Source organism: Amblyomma maculatum, chromosome 6 (assembly GCF_055883805.1).
Source record: "Amblyomma maculatum isolate TAMU_Amacu chromosome 6, ASM5588380v1, whole genome shotgun sequence".
In the NCBI taxonomy this organism is placed as follows: domain Eukaryota; kingdom Metazoa; phylum Arthropoda; class Arachnida; order Ixodida; family Ixodidae; genus Amblyomma; species Amblyomma maculatum.
The window spans coordinates 88,654,683-88,668,292 of NC_139349.1; the positions used below are offsets into that span (position 1 = coordinate 88,654,683).

At 43.6% G+C, this 13,610-nt stretch overlaps 1 long non-coding RNA gene across 1 annotated transcript in view; it reads right to left on the reverse strand.

Annotated features, from left to right (window-relative positions):
* Positions 1–10,118, reverse strand: part of LOC146186224 (uncharacterized) — a 136,541-nt gene extending 126,423 nt beyond the window's left edge. Inside the window, exons 1-2 of the long non-coding RNA XR_014707848.1 lie at positions 9,900–10,118; positions 9,563–9,646 (exon numbers count right to left, since the gene is read on the reverse strand). This is a non-coding gene — a long non-coding RNA (uncharacterized LOC146186224). The remainder of the gene's footprint in view (positions 1–9,562; positions 9,647–9,899) is intronic.
* Between the last annotated feature and the right edge of the window lie 3,492 nt (positions 10,119–13,610).

Genomic DNA, 13,610 nt, shown 5'->3' on the forward strand with positions numbered 1-13,610 from the left:
TCATTATGGGCCCTCGTTCCTCCACTCCTAATTTATTTCTTTTTGACATCTTGTTGCCGTTTTTTACCATTTCGGTTTCCTGAGCGGCGAATCCAGATAAGACATATAAATAGGTCGTGCGCCAGGTTCACGGCGAAGTTCGCTTACGCAAAAAGCAAGCTCTTATTTTCTTGCTTATTTACCATTCCGCGTATGCTCCTCGCCGATAGCAGGTAGCCCTCGCGGCAGAAGAGTATTGCAAGGAATGAAACGTGTCATATCAGAAGGAAGTCGCCAGCATTTGCGTTGAGTGGGAGGGTGGATGGAGGACGATTAACTGCTCGAATGGTGTATAATTAATCAACCTGTTATACGTCTTATGGCAACGGGACACGTCAATGGTTTGCGCGTGTACACAAGTGCACTGCCGCTGGTGTTCTCCAAATACACCGCGGAACAGGCGTTTCCTGCGTAGCTGTCGATAAACTGCTCAATGAAAAAATCACTTTTTTCTTCTTTCCAAGGTTCCTTTGCGGAAACGCCTATGAAATCCCCTCTGGGTATATTGTTTCCGAGTGCTTTTAACGAACAGACGCTGAAGTTTTCTAATACAAATATGCTGCTTTGTAATGCAGCACGTTTTAATGCGCTGCTTCTTTATTATTTTTCTTTACTTCATGGACGTTTATTTGTAAGGTCTGCGCGGAGTGGTTCGTCATGCGTCATTGCTCATTTTTTCTAAGCGAAATGATTGTTGTCATAGTAGCTGATATTCGGTCTCAAAGTGTGACTACTTACCTCCGTCGCTGACACAAATTTATAGAAAGCTGTCTCCTGCGGGGCGCACATTATGTGATAACCTTGTAAGCATGTATATGATAACCTAGGAAACCTCACCCTACTATGACATGCTTGGGTTTCCCTGAAGCGCACGGTGCTCCCGTTTATGTCAATGAGCATCTTCCCCCGGCAACAAAGACCTTTTTTCTAAGGCGGATAAGCTCAAGAAGAAAAAAAAAGTGGTCCTTCTTGTGGACATCAAATGGCGCTATTCTGGCTAGGAAGGAACAGAACAGCACGATCTATCGCATAAGTAAGGTAGACGATCTAAACATTTTCCGTGAATGAACACTCCTACCGCTGCAGACTTTCTACACTTTTTCAAACCATCATGGCTTCATTTTCACCGAAGGACATTTCCTCGATCCTGTCCGAATCAAGCGTTCTATCTGCCATCCACTTCAAAGCCCCTACTTTACGGAAGAATTACGATAGCATAACTGCTTTGCTTACTTCTATTCAACATCCATTTTCCATCATATAATTTTCTGAAACTTGGCTATCTTCCCTTGATAAAGACTTGTATGCTTTTCCTGGTTATTCATGCGAATATGCAAACCGTGTTGATAGTGCCAATGGCGGTTCTGATATCTACGTTTCAAAGCGCATCGCCTACAAAAGACGCCTTGATTTGTGCTTGAATGTTCCCAAATGCGAATCTGCTTGGATCGAACTTGATTGTCGATCTACTGGTCACACAAAGAATATTATATGCGGCGCTGTTTACAGATCCCCTTCCAATATTGCGTCTAAATTCTGCCGAGTATTTCACCAAGCACTTCATAAACTATCCCTAGAAAATAATAATGTATTCATCATGGGTGTCTGTAACATTAATTTGCTTGACATGACCAATCCTACCAGTATCGACTATATGACCTGTTTCTACAGCTATGGTTACACAAATTTGATTAACACCCCTACACGTTGTACTGACCACGGCTCGCATTCCTTACTTGATCACATTCTCTCCAATTTTCCCACCGCTCCTCAGGCTGGCACGATAGAGTGTGATATCACTGATCATTTTCCGGTATTTCTTTGTGCACTATCACCTCATGGTATTAACCACAAGTCTACACAGAAATTAGTTTTCAATAGTGATAAATACATTGAAACCATATCTAATACCGATCCTTCATTCATTTTTAGTATCTCGAATCCAGAAGTGGCTCTTCCCGAGCTGTCGACTATAATCGTATCAGCAAATTATAAATGCTCGTCTCTTCGTTCATCCTCGCGAAAGTATGATATCCCTCTTTCCCCATGGATAACTACTGCTCTCTTAAACTCACTGCGGAAAAAAGAAAACATGTATAAGAAAACTAAATGCCAGCCATTTAATCTTCGTCTTAAATCGCGATACATCATGTATTCTAGTATACTATCATCTCTTCTAAAAAGAGCTAAACGAAGCTATTACAAAAACCAATTATCCAAGCAATCTAATAATTCTAAACGAAAATGGCAGCTTCTTGATGAATATTTTAACATTGGAAAGTCACCCAATGTAGTTAAATCTATTTTCCACGACGGGGTTCTTTTAACTAATCCTGAAGTAATACCGAACAGATTTTGTAATTAATTTTTAACTCACCTTATTATCCTTCCTCTTCTTTGTGCACACCTTCTCTTGAGCATTGCCCCCATTCCTTCTTTCTTACCCCCACTTGCCAGAAGAAATTATATCCGTAATTATTAACTTAAAGATGACCGGTCCCGAAATTGACAACATCCATGGAAAACACGTGAAAATTATCCGAAATATGCTCGCACCTGTTCTGACTCACATCTTCAATCTAGTTTTTTTTTAATGGCTGTTATCCGTGGCAGCTCAAGATAGCGAAAATAATACCAGTGTTCAAAAAAGGCGATCCCGCTATACCAAATAATTATCGACCAATTGCCATTCTTCCTTTTTTTGCAAAATTTTAGAAAAATTATTTGAAATAAGGCTGTCAGGATATATTGAAAAATACAACATATTGACTGATACTCAACACGGTTTTCGACGCGGACTATCTACAGATACAGCTATAGCTTCTCTCATAGATTATATCAGGCTTGCTATCGATAAAGGAAAGTTGTCAGGCGCAGTTTTCATTGATTTTAGCAAAGCATTTGATTCCATCGATCACTCCATCTTGTTTCAGAAACTTGAGTTGTACGGCATATCAAGACCTCCACTAATGCTTTTGAAGAGCTTTCTTCGTGACCGAGAGCACATAGTCTGTATTAATAACGATGCATCTAATAAAGCTCTCAATAATATTGGGGTTCCACAGGGTTCTATTCTTGGCCCTGTATTGTTTTTAATCTACATTAACGATTTACCATCCCGTTTCAGGCATTGTCCATCTGTTTTAAGCATTGTAATAGTATTATATACGCAGATGACTCTACTATGTTAACGTCGCACCATGACATTTACCAGCTCATAACTAACCTTCAAAATGACATTAATTCTCTTGAGCATTGGTGCCATATTACCCGCCTTACTGTGAATGTTACTAAGACTTGCTTTCAGATTTTTCATTCCCCTCAGAAGCCATTGACCGTCTCACCACTGCTGTACTTCAATTCCTCTGCCATCACGTCGCAAGACCGAATTTTGTTTCTAGGTGTTCTTATTGACCCTCACCTAAAATTCCATTATGATATTGCGGAAACTTGCAAGAAAATTTCATTTGGGTTACGCGCAGTAATCAAAGCCCGATCCTTCTCCCCAATCCACACGTTACTATAACTTTACTACACTTTAATCCATAGCCACTTAAACTACGGCATTTCATCCTGGGGTAACGCCTATCATGTCCATCTCTGGCCATTATTAAAACTGCAAAAGCAAGCCATACGCATCATAACCTCTTCCCCTCGAATGTCACCGTCGCACATTTTATTCATGAATTTTAATGTCTACCCCTTTCGGTCCTTTATCTTTATAATATCGGTATTCTATTCTTTAATATTCTTCAGCATCAGTTCCCATTTAGCATATTTCCTCCCGGCATGATCAAAAGCAACAGCGTTACACGGTTCGCTCTACATAATTTTCTACTACCTAAGGTCTGTACTAACTACGGGAAACAAGGCCTTCAATTTTCGTCCATACCCTTCTGGAATTCTTCGAATTTCGACAATAAGCAAACTAATACACTTTCTTTGTTCAAGTTGAAATTAAAAAATTTTCTTCTTAATTTGTGATTTCTTTATTTACCTTTTGTGTCGCGGAATTCATAAGTGTTTTTGTACTTTTTTCTGTATTCTGTTTTTGTATCTAAATCTGTTGCCATTGCACTCTTTACTACGTATTTTGTTATTTATTTTCAGTGTTGCTTCATAAATTTTCTTACAATATTATTATCCTTAATGTTGCCTATCAAATTCTGTTACCATGGGAGGTCCCACCTGCGGTCTTGTACCATGGTACCTCTCGCTGTATATTATTGTACCTTGTTTTTTGATGAAAAAAATAAATTTTCAACTTCAACTTCAACACTATTCGCGGAAATATTTCTTAACTTAGGTGCACATGTACGTCCCAGTATTCAGATATTATGCACAGTGTCACCGCTTTCGCCCTAATACACACAGGCGGTTGCATCACTTTTAAAATCCAGGTATCAATTCAAATATTCATGACCGTGGGAGCTGTGCTAAACCAGAAAAGACTGACATTTCATTTGGTCGTCGTCAAGTAGCTTCAAAAATGGTGATATACGTTTATTATTTTTTGCCATGTCAAACCATGTCTAACATAATACAGTTCGCATCGATATGCATATCGATGTGCACTTTCTGTGCAAATTCGTGTTAAGAAAATTCCTAATTTCGCGAATTGCCAACCACATTATATATTTTTACTTTTTTTTTTAGGTTTGATGCTTGCTATCAATGTTTTTCATAAGTTACAATTTTAATTTTGTCAATGAATGAAAGCAGCAAAGAACTATATTAAATAAAACAAAATAACTTTCATAACACACCCAATGAGAAAACAAAACTTTGAGAAAGAAAAAAAGCCGGCTCGTGCCGACGTACTTCTTTTATGCTCGAACGGGTGAATTAGCTCCAGATTCACATTGCTAAAGGTCTCTTGCAGCAGTTATCATTAAACGATATTAGGGAGAAAAATTTCAGACACTTAATCAGGTTATGCGTTGAGAATGTACTAGCGTAAATTGTGAAGTCCGCCCTGTTTGCGTTTCCTCCTCCGCCATTGCTGCTCGCCGAATGTGTTGACCGTGTTCCCTCCGCCCCCCCCCCCCCCCCCCCTTCCTTCTTGCCAACTGCCGCGGAACCGACCACTGCCCTCGTTTATACTAAGAAATAAACGCGACTAGAAACACGTCCATATCAAGCGGATTTATGATGTCAGACATCCTGGTGTGCAATCAGGGCTTAGAAATATCACATGTCCACGTGACGTGTTCATAGTCTCGACAAATCAGTCAATTTTGTGAGTAATTACTCCGATATTTATTTAGCCACGCCATATCTTTGTGTAGTTAATCTTCTAATGCTCCTGCATTGCGCAAGATTTTGAGCAGCTATTACAAGCAATCTAAAATTTAGGGATGCATTACGGTTTTCTGTAAAAGACAGGAACCAACCCTAGAGTTTGATTCAAGCCAGCGAGAGTACCTAATACTTATTCGTGCTCATATTGTCCAGGAACTGCTCAAAAACGTCTCTACGCAAGCCCCAATATACACGCACTTCAGGAATACGTGGCAGACAAAACAAGGTTTATTGACTCCATTTTATAAACAAATTTTCAAGGCTATAACTGAGATTGCTCTTTTAGCCCAAAATATGAGTGTGTCTGTACCAATCTTGTTTCTAAAAGCTTATCTTAGCACACACGCTATTAATTGCAAGCGCATAGTGTCAGAACTAGCGGTCCCTACCTTCTGTGGGTAGCTGGGTAATGCTGCAGTAAAACAAAAATGAAAACAAAACGAATGCCATTTTAGAGCTTTTTGTAAAATGATGTTTTCGGGGCCTTTCTATAGTAGACACGAAAAACAGGGTTAATACTTTGTGAGTGATAAGAAAGCAGAAAGAAAGCCATAAGTATACCTAGAAATACGAAAACTGATCACAGATATGTATATAGATTTTCAAAGATACAGCATTTAAAGAAAGGCCCACTGCTACCCGGATAGAGACTAGAATGGTGAAATGGCTGTAGCGCCCTTTGCTGCGATACGCCGATCACCATGGCGCCAAAACAGAGTTAATGAACAGCGCCGAAACGGAAACGGGAATTAAGGCGAACCGAAGGAGAACACAAGAAAAAGGCCAGGCCAGAAAAAATATTTATTTGCCTAAGAAGTTTCTGAGAAAATTATAGTTTTCCTTTGTATTCATGCGGCTGCGCCTAGGTGGATACCTCAAATAACTTTCGTGGGTCATCCCCACGTACTTATATGCTGCGCTGCCACTGGTGCAGCGCATTCGCTAAGAACCTGCCTGGTCCTTTGGTGGGCGAAGGAAATGTGCTGCAGAGCTATGGAATCTACGCTGACTCCTGCGGTCGGAGCAGTGCACGTGTGCACCCGGCGAAATTTGATGAGTGTAGCTACAGGGCCTTGTGAGCTGTGCCATCATTAGAGCATGCTCAAGGCGATCAAAAGTACAATTCCCGTGGCGGCATCAGTTGACCTAGGCAGTAAGGCTGCGGGTGGCATATCCTTCGTAGCGAAGTCGATGATGAAAACGACTGGCAATCATGTTACACTTCCAGAGAGGCATCAAAAATCGATTAGACAGATGCAAAATGAGAGGTTGAAAGGCGATAAGGCAGAACATAAACGGTTGGAATGGACAATAAACGGAACAGCAACTGCACTTGTCTACGTGTGCGTAAGAACGTACTGTGGCGTGCTAGCTGTGCCATCGCGTGACTTGCGCTAGAGTAATTAAACGATTCCGCCTAGTACTATCTACACTGGTAATAAACCCATTTATTCCCGACAGCTACTATCAACAACGGGAGAGACAGTATTTGCGCAAATGTCCTTTGGCTGCATTATTTGCCATACTTTGCAAATTAGCTTAGCGAGCAGGATCCTATTCATGGATCTTTGAGGGACATAGTGGTGAGACAGCATGTTTTGCTATGATGCAGAAATTGCCTGCAGCTCGTGTCAGTCACGCAATATCTGCTCTTTACTTCTGTTTACATTTCATCTGAATGAGTAATCATCTTTGCGGAACCTGTCAGTAGCAGACCACTTGCCGTCCAAAATGGAAGACGTTCTTTCAATCCCAGCCCTATTTTGGCCACTCATTACTGTAGGCGCACGAATTTCCCGCTGAACTGACGTCGCATTTTGACGGCACCAACATTGTAGTGGAAGGACGTATAGACCACATACCCTGAATGAGTAACAGCGCTACACCAGCAGGATTCCACATTCCTAAAACAATTCCCGACGAGGTCGTCTAACGACAGAGTCACGGCGGGCTACGCGCGCTCTGTAGCTCTAATAGCTGCGAGTCAGAAGACGAGAACTCGCTGAAGATGATGGTTAGTTTTACTCCCGCTGCCGGCCGCTTACCGACCGGTTTTCATAAATGGGTAAAGCCACCATTCAGAATGGTGCTGCAATTCCTAGGGTTCATTGCATGCGGATGCAGCCCACGGCTTTAAGTTCACTCACTCATTGCTTTGAAGACACACCAAGAAAGGAAGGTCCACCAAATAAACACCGCATACTTAAGTTCCTGACAGCGAATGTGCGGAAAACCGCTATATCGACAACTCGTTTTGCAAAATCTTGTACCCATTGAAAAATCAGTGGATTACCGACTGCATCAGGGATCGAACCTGCTATCTGCAGAATGAAAGGCGTATGCTCTGCCAGAAAAAAAAAAAAAAACGTTCTCTAAATTTTTTATACATAATATTTATTACACGCAGCTAACTACAGTTAGGGGCTATATGTTGCCGCGAACCATTCAAAGTTTTGCTAGTTGTGTTTCAGCAGCCGCCGGCATAAGGACGTATCACTGTGATTGGGTGCGAATACCAATTTTGTGCAATTTGTTTGTTCAGGCTCAGTGTCGCGCAAAGTGCCTTTACCACTTTCTCTGTGATTAGGCTTTATGATCACAGGCAAACACAAGTGCTTTTGTAATGATCCAGAGTTTCAAGTTATCTCTAGGCTGGTTATCTAGATGTTTCTGCGGCGACTTTAAAATGAGCACTTCTAACTGAAGAGGCATTCGTAGATCGATAACTGCCGAGCATGCTTCCTGCTATTGCCGCCGCCGATTGATTTGTCCTTTTGCAGACGCAACACAGCCAAACAAATGGTCCAATTGAGCGCAAATCTAGACTTCTCATATGTCGCGAATGGAATTCTCCCCACTATGTGACAATGTTGCTGCGATTCATTGAACGCTTATAGTTTTTTTTTTTTTTTTTAACATCCGCTGGCATGCGGCCATATGACCGCAAGTGTAGAGTGCGAATGGATTGTTCGCGTTTTGTATTTTTGACGCTTGGTATCTCAAGACGCAGCTAGTAACAAATTTCTTTGTCGCGAAAGGTGCGCCGGCATGTCTCTAGAATGATTCAAGGCAGTCGCGTCTGTTTTTAAATTGTTCAAGTTCATTCTTGTCTCCTTTGCTGCTTTATCTAGATGTTTCTTCGCTGAGTTTATACTGAGAACTGAGGAGCGCAGCAGCCATTCATAGTTCGATGTCCGAAGAGCACGATTGCTGCTATCGACGTCGCCGTGTTGCTTAATTCTTTTGCGGGCTCAAGTCAGCCCCAATAAAGAGTTTCAGTACAACGCTAGTTCATTCGTCTTTCGACAGTGGCATTGTGACCACTACGTGGCATCCGGTGGAAGTGCAAAACACCGGCAACCGTAGAGGCATAATTTCGTTAACATGACGTGTAATCGAATATGGCACCCGCCGAACATATACCGCCAGTGGTTTTCTTTCAGCCCCTCGAGCGCGCCCCATCCTGCAAAGACGGCCAGACGAAGATAAGAATATTGACATTGCCACATCAAAGGCATGGCATCAATCAACGCTTGAAACTAAGACGCCAGGCTGAGAGAAGTGTACTTTGTGCTCCAGGGATCTTCCCACGTACATGGTCCGAAAATTAGGAAGCTTCGTTGAAAATTTGGTAAACGTTCACGGTTATCTTGGTCTTTACTAGCACTGTTAGAACCGAGAACCCCGAGTCCTATCCTCCAGTCGAGGTTACAGCTCATTATTAGCCGTGCTGGTCTTCACCGAGGAAAGGAAACGACTTTTTCGCCGCGCCAACCCAAAAGTGACCTAAAATCAGAAAGTGTATTTGTTAATGCGAGGTGTGAAATACCTTTTTGCGGCCTGGTTAGAAATCCCCTAACAATGGCCGAATTTAAAAGGGAAGCGTCCCCCATCGCGATGACTATGAATTCCCCGCACGTGTCAATACGACCGACCACTTGAGGATGTAAGCGCAAGCCCCTACGACGGATCGTTAGCTGGCGGAGAAAGCCTGTGAGGCCTTATCCACGAGGTTGTTCGGGAGGAACTGCTTCGCATGCTACTGTCATGCTAACCTCCCCACGTTGTGGTGCTCACGAACACCCTCAGTCATGAAGTGCAGCAGGCACATGGCACCACTGTCTTGGCGGAAACAACGCAACAACCACAGGCATGAACTACGCCACCGCTTTATGTAGTCGGCCACCTTAACGACAGATGCCAAGCTCTCGTGTTCTCTAACCTGTTCGTGAAGACCGCCCCTTGATCCCTGCTTGACCAGCCAACCAGCGACATCCAAGCCCCACTGAGTGCGACGCCTGAAGTACTGCAAAAAACAAAAAAAGAAACAAACACTCGCTATGTTTTTACTGTAATGAGGCCGGCCACATTCTACTCCACTGCCCGCACAGACTCATTGGCCGCTGCATTCGGCGTCCAACGACGTCGTCCTGGCGACACGCGATCACATGAAACCGACGGCTTCTTGAGCATCCTCATCAATATCTATCTCAGTGCGCATCGGATAATCACAGGCCTTCGCTCAAAATTCACCAAGCTTACGATGGACAAATTCGTACCTGTTGCTTCAACTTCGACGCATCACCTTGCTTTAAACGACCTCAACGAAGAATCGGGCTCGCCACCTCGTTCATGCGTCGTCCTATACGTGGGTACCGTAGACATCAAAACAACGTAATGTAACGTGAAAAGAAACACCCAGCTCCTTTAGGATCGTGGGCACGTTTAAAAAACGGCATCTGAAAAAGGGAGCGACGACCGCTTTCTTCGACGAGCTAGCGAACAGCCTAGATATGTGGGTACTGCGCAGCTAACCAGCAGCCGATGCATCCAACCTAGGCAAGCATCTTACGTTTGGCATCAACCGAGAACTTTCCCGAGGATGACGAGGATGAATTCGCACTCTTCTTGAATTTACAGTGATCGCCCTTTGTCAGCATCGAAGGTGCGACAACCTCGGTTAGCAAAGCACTGCATTAGCCCGGACGAACATGCCTTATCACCTTTTTAAAATCAAATATCGTCTATTGCCGCAAAAATGCTAGGCCGCCAGCGATAAATTTAGACTAAATGCTCGCGGCGACTTCATCTAGCCTTCGAAGAGCTCTTGCGGGGCACCAGTCGTTATCGTGAAGAATAAAGACAGCACACTCTGCTTGTGCTTCGATTATTTCCATTCAACAATGTAAAGAAAAAAAGATTTAGACCCTCTCCCCCGCACTGAAAACATACCAGACCAATTCTCCAAGGCTAAGCACTTATCGTCAAAGGTCGATGAAAGAAATCTCGAGAAGACAGCGTTCATCACTCCAGACGGCCCTTTCGAGTTCCAGGTGATGCAGCTTGGCATGTACTTCGCACCAGCGATGTTGAAGAGTGATCGGTACTGTGCTGGCAGGCTTGAAGTAGCAGATATATCTGGCATAATTAGACGACGTCGTCGTCTTCTTTTCGAACTTTGAAGATTATTTTGAAAAGGCTGCACGCAGTGCACCCGCCATAAAATCATCACGGATAACATTGGAAACAGGAAAGTGCACTTCGCTTACAAGGAGCTGTTGTTCGGGGTCTACATTGTAAGCAAAGACAGAGTTCTTCCAAACCTAAAGAAAGCAGCTGCGATCGCGTAGTTTCCACAGCAAGGTGAAAAGAAAGTGGTGCGCCGATTCCTTGTACTGTGCGCATATTACTGGCGCTTTGTGAGGAACTATTCGCGCATCACCGAGCCCTTGACGGGCCATGTCAATGAGAAGCGCCACAAGATGCCGGCCAAGCACCTAAAAGCCACTGACAGTCTCCTCATCTCCTCGGACACCTCGATGAAAACGCCCAGACTGAAAGTCATACCAACGCAAGCAGCGGGGGCGTAGGCGCGTATTTTTTCAAAAAAGAGCGGATTGGAAAAACGTATTGCTTGCGCTAGCAGGTCCCTCTCAGAAGCCGAAGCAAATTACTTGACGACCGAGAAGTGCCTTACGATCATAAAGGCCACGTCGAAGTTCGAATCATACCCTTATAATGAGCCACTCAAGGTATTAAGGGATCACCATGCACTGTGCTGGCTCGCTTATTTGAAACGCCCATCCGACCGCCTTGTTCGATAGAGCTTACGTATTAAATAATTGAATATCAGGTTGTCTACAAGTCTGACCGCAAGCACTCCTACGCAGACTGCTTATCACGGGTTCCCACTGACGCACCGCCAAAAGGAGTCGACGAAGACGGATTCTTGGGTCCGACAAGCGCCAGTAGTTTCGCAACCAGTTCGCAACTCACTTGTAAGAACTAGCCGATCATCCGGCCCTCCCGGTCTTTTCAGACGTCATTATTTGTCGTTCGCGTTAAGATATAATGTCTCGGGGAAGAACATTAATGGCATTATGCTGGCGTGGCATGATGAGCCAACAGCAGGGCATTTCAGGCTTGTGCGAACGTTGCATCGAATTCAGGAGAAGTATTATTCCCACAGTTACCTGCCGACGTAGCTCATTGTGAAAACGTTTCGTCAGTGTCAGCGACGCAAGGTACCCCCGATGACATCTTACGGGCTACTGAACCCGATACCGCCTTGGAAAGCCCTTCAACAAATAGGAATAGAGCTCAGCAACCCTTTCGAAACTTCTTAAACGAGTAACAAGTGTATCATCTTGGCCGCCCATTACATGACCCAATACGCCATTGCGAAAGGCCTGCTCCTAATATATTCAATAAATTGTCCTGCGACACGGCGCCCCTGCTGTGTTTTTAACAGATAGAATAGCATTTACGGCTGAGCTGACGCTTGCCATATTAGCCTACAGTCATACAAGCCACTGAAGTGCTACAACATCGTATCATTCGCAGAACAGAACTACATAAAGTCTGAGCAAGACCATCGCAGGCCCGATTCTCATGTACGTTGATGCTAAACACAGTAACTAGGACAACATCCTGCCCTATGTGACCTTTGCCTAGAATGCCGAAGTCCAGGACACTACCAAGTCAACCCCGTTCCATCTTTTGTATGGCAGGCAGCCTACGCCCACACTCGACGCAATGCTTCCGAATTTCACAGACGAGGCCAACATCGACATCGCCTCCTACCTTCACCACGCAGATAAAAAATGAGTTCTCGCTCGGCTGCGCACTGAAAACCAGGATCTTAGTGATACACGACGCTACAAATTGCGACAATGCGACGCAGCGTAAAAGCCGGCAACGAAGTCTGGTTTCGGACGCCGATTCAACGTCTAAGTTGGAAGTTGTCACGCCAATACTTCTGGCCATGCCAATTCATCAGCCGCGTCGGACAACTACTCTATGAATTTATTCCCAGCAATGCTGGGGAAATCGTACGCGTTGAATGTCTTTAACCGTTATTGCACGCATTAAAGAACCCGGGATATTTAATCTTTTATTTTATATGTTTACCCTTCTGTGTTTATTTTGGGAGCATCGAGGCATGTCTTTTTAGGAAGAGAAGTAGGGGGGGGGGGGGGGGGGCAGTACTGTCTCAAATCAATGAAAGCATATTTTTGGGGGTTTTTTTTCGTTCCTGAACAGACACCGGCATAGGCCATATCACTGTAATTGTAATGTACGAAAGGATGATGCGCTCTTTGTTACGTTTTGTATCGCGAGACGCCGGTTTATCATTTTCTTTTTTTAATAACGTTGTTTATTGCCTCAGGGCATAATGGAATATTTTAAAAAAATTTAAAGGGGTATTAAATGAAAGAAAAAAGGTTGGCTGTTCTAATAAAGTTCAAGAGAGAGCGATGATAAGGTTCTTGCGTTGCAGCAATATACGAAGTTGAGTTGTTCGGCGAAAGGCCCCCTGCCGTCAGGTGCTGAATTCTCGTCGGCTTCAATGCCAGGCAAACCAACAACAAGTGGTGAATATCTGCCTCAATATTTTGTGACTTGCAGACAGGACATTCTTGCCGTCTGCACGAAGCATCGAAGCGAAGTGGCTTCTCGGGGTTTAGTCAGAGCTCCTGCAATAACTGTGACCCACCTGTGAACTGTCGAATAAACGCCTACGAATAAATGCTTGGAAGCCTAAGAATTCAGCCCTAAATTTTGCGAAGGGTGTATTTTTAGACTCATATATTTTTCTTGCACAACACTCGCAATTCAATGTAAAAAAAAAGACCCTTGCCTTGTCTTCTACGATTCAAAAAAACACACCAATGACGGCACATAGATGAATCAAGGTTGACACCTCAAGGCAAGGATGACAGAAAGATACTGTACTGCCTAAAAAGCAATAAAAAAGTTGGTTGCTGTTA